General features: G+C 45.4%; 1 pseudogene; it reads left to right on the top strand.

Annotated features, from left to right (window-relative positions):
• Positions 1 to 1,557: 1,557 nt before the first annotated feature.
• Positions 1,558 to 3,193, top strand: LOC101591092 (annotated as a pseudogene).
• The last annotated feature ends 806 nt before the right edge of the window (positions 3,194 to 3,999 follow it).

Genomic DNA, 3,999 nt, shown 5'->3' with positions numbered 1-3,999 from the left:
CTCTCTCTCTCTCTCTCTCTCTCTCTCTCTCTCTCAAATAAATAAAAAATAAAAAAAAAATTAAAACTAAAAACAAAACCACTGAATATATTTAGAATATATTTGGTCTTTAATAGTGACTATCCTGGGCTGGTGAGATAGCTCAGTGGTCTAAGTACCTGTCTGTCAAATGCAAGGACCCAGGTTCGATCCCTGGCATCACATGCCTTGCCAGCGCCAGAACTCTCGGTGCTCCATGCCGGCCACCAAAACCAGGCATAGTGGTGCATGCCTGTAATCCCAGTGCTGGGGAGTCTGAGACAGGAGGATCACTATGATTCTGAGCTATGTAGTAAGACCCTGTACCAAATAAACAAATAATAGATTTTTAAAAAATAGTAACTGTCCTGAGTTCTGCATGGGCCATTGTCTACCAGGGATACGACCTGGTTGGCAGTGTCGTGTTCTTTCTCAAGAGGGGCCTTAAGATTTCAGCAATGGCAAGCACAAGGACCTGAGTTTAATCCCAGGTTCCCCCCGCCCCCCCCAAAAAAAAGAAGATTTCAGAGAAAAAGAGCCACCCCGATAGCTCAATGGACTAAAGCGCCTGCTTAGGCCGAGTGTACCAGCCAGGGTTCAATCCCCAGGCATGCCATGCCAGCCTTGCCCTCAGGGTGCACTGAGACGGGCAATTGAGACTGGGTGTGGTGGCGCGTGCCTGTAATCCCAGCACTTGGGATGCTGAACACAGGGAACTCACTATGAGTTGAATGTACACAGTGAGACCCTGAACACCCTGTAGGCCCTACCTAAAATACAGAAGAAAAAAAAAAAAAGATTTCAGAGGAGTAATAGGTAGAACACATTTTATATACACGAAGCCCTGAGTTTAGATGAAATCACCCACACACGTATATGTGCGCACACATACTCACGTACACAAAGAAATAATGGGAGGGCTGGTGAGATAGCTCAGTGGTCTAAAGCACCTACTTAGAACAAGTTTAGCAAAGCACAGGGACTGCGGTTCAATCCCCCAGCACCACATGCCAGCGAGCCCCGCCCCCTGGTGGACTGAGCTGGCCACGCGTGTGCACACACACACACACACACACACAAATAAATTTTTAAAAATTTAAAAAAAAAAAAGAAATAATAGGAATATGGGCTGGGGATATAGCTCAGTGACATAAACACCTGTCTGGCAAGTGCAAAGTCCTGAGTTCAATCCCTAGTACCAAAAAGAAAAGAAAAGGAGGAAGGAAAGAGTGGGAATAACCCACAAAACATTTTCTTTGAGATCTTTGGGTGCTTGGGAATTACAGGGATGCTAAGAGACAGCAGTTAGGACCAAGGAGATAGCTCAGTGGCATAAGCACCTGCCTGGCAAGCACAAGGTCCTGAGTTCGATTTCTGGTACCAAAAGAAAGAGACAACAGCCCAAAGATGTAGCCTGACACAGTTTTCATAATTATGGGGCTGGATCCACATAGACCATTAAGACCAAGAAAGGGGAAACTGAGATGTAAGTGTCTGCAAAGTTAAGAAATATCTTGAGGAGGCCGGGGGTGTGGCCTCCGCGCGGCCTGAGCTGCGGACCTGGGCGAGATGGCGGCCACGGAGGGGGTCCGGGAGCCTGCGCAGGGCAGCGAGCCTGGTCAACCCGAGCAGCCTCTACCACAGCCTCATCCCCCGCCGCCCCAGCCGCCACAGGAGGACGAGATGGCAGCTGAGGCCGCGGAAGCCGTGGCGTCCCCTATGGACGACGGCTTCCTGAGCCTGGACTCGCCCACCTACGTCCTGTACAGGGACAGAGCAGAGTGGGCTGATATAGATCCAGTGCCACAGAACGATGGTCCCAATCCAGTGGTGCAGATCATCTACAGTGAAAAATTCCGAAATGTTTATGATTATTTCCGAGCTGTTCTGCAGCGGGATGAAAGAAGTGAGCGAGCCTTGCAGCTCACTCGGAATGCCATTGAGTTAAATGCAGCCAATTACACGGTGTGGCATTTCCGGAGAGTTCTCTTGCGGTCCCTTCAAAAGGGTCTACATGAAGAAATAAGCTACATCACTACAATAATTGAGGAACAGCCCAAAAACTATCAAGTTTGGCACCATAGACGAGTATTAGTGGAATGGCTGAAAGATCCATCTCAGGAGCTTGAATTTATTGCTGATATTCTTAATCAGGATGCAAAGAATTACCATGCCTGGCAGCACCGACAGTGGGTCATTCAGGAATTTAGACTTTGGGATAATGAATTGCAATATGTAGACCAACTGCTCAAGGAGGATGTGAGAAATAACTCCGCATGGAACCAAAGATACTTTGTCATTTCTAACACTACTGGATACAATGGTCATGCTGTATTGGAGAGAGAAGTCCAGTATACTCTGCAAATGATAAAACTTGTACCACATAATGAAAGTGCACGGAATTACTTGAAAGGGATTTTGCAGGATCGTGGTCTGTCCAAATACCCCAACTTATTAAGTCAATTACTTGATTTACAACCCAGTTATAGTTCCCCCTACCTAATTGCCTTTCTTGCGGATGTCTATGAAGATATGCTGGAAAACCAGTGCGACAACAAGGAAGACATTCTTAATAAAGCATTAGAGTTATGTGAAATCCTAGCTAAAGAAAAGGATACCATAAGAAAGGAATATAGGAGATATATTGGAAGATCCCTTCAAAGCAAACACAGAGAAAGTGACCTACCAACAAACTCACAGCAATAACACCATCCGGAAGAACTTGATGGAATGCTTTTATTTTTTAAGGGACTCTAAGCAAGAGTTTAAAGCTAAAGTGAGCATTCCCTTACCTGTGGTGTGAAAGATGAATCACACAGGTGTTGCTTTTTAACAAGAACTAAGTGTGATGTTCCTTGGGTGCTGCTGCTATTCAGACTTGCTCTGAGAAATTTGGTTCTTTTAAAGCAAAGTAATTGGAGGGAGGGGGAATTAAAAAGTCCTGAAAGGAACCACTACTTCTGTAGTTTTATCAATGTTTAATCTACTTGCTTTGCATCTGTAATGAGTACAAGGTGCTTGTCTGTAGTAGAGTTGAGGTAACTGAAGTTTGGCTCAGTAAGTTGGGAGTCCAGTGGTCCCGCCAGAGCTGCCGTGCCACACTCACAGAATGTAGCTATCACTGTAACCAACTAATGCCAAAACAGTGGTTTTGTAATAAAATCACAGATATATCTAAAAAAAAAAAAAAGAAATATCTTGAAAGCTGGGTATGGTGGTATACACCTATAATCCCTGAGCTTGGGAGACCAGACAGGGTGATTGCCACAAGTTTGGAGCCAGTTTGTGTCTACATAGTAAGTTCAAGACCAGCATGAACTATATAGTGAGACTCTGTCTCAAAGAAAAAAGAAAAGTTTTGCAGCACCTTAAAGAAAAATTATTTGGGGCCAGGGAGATGGCTCAGTGGAAAAAGTGCTTGCCTGGCAAGCTCAGGGGCCTGAGTTCAATCCCCGGTTCTGCAACTATATATTGGTCTCTCTCTCTCTCCTCTCTCTCTCTCTCCTCTCTCTTTTTTGTGGAACGGGGGATTGAACTCAGGCCCTTGCACTTGCCAGAGAAGTGCTTATTCCACTGAGCCATCTCCCCGGCCCCCTAATTGGTCTCTTTTTTTTGAAACAGGGTCTTGCTAGGCAGTTCAGGCTGGCTTGAGCTCACTTTGAACCCAGGAAGATCTCAAATTCACCATGATCCTCCTGTCTCATTCTCCTGAGGGCTAGGATTACAGGTGTGACACCACACCAGGCTGCAGCACTTTTTTTTTTTTTTTTTTTTTAATGGATTCGGTACAAGGTCTCACTACGCAGCTCAGACTTTAGTGATCCTCCTGTTCCAGCGTCTCCAGTGCTAGGATTGCAGGCCTGTGCCACCACTCCTTGACTCAGTTTTGTTTTGTTTTGTTTTGTTTTGTTTTTAAAAAAGAGGATCTTACTAAATTGCCCAGGCTGGTTTCAAACTACTAAACTCAGGCGATCCTCCGGA

This window comes from Octodon degus, unplaced genomic scaffold (assembly GCF_000260255.1).
Source record: "Octodon degus isolate 3935 unplaced genomic scaffold, OctDeg1.0 scaffold00033, whole genome shotgun sequence".
Classification (NCBI taxonomy): Eukaryota; Metazoa; Chordata; class Mammalia; order Rodentia; family Octodontidae; genus Octodon; species Octodon degus.
This window is presented reverse-complemented; position numbering and strand designations above follow the sequence as displayed.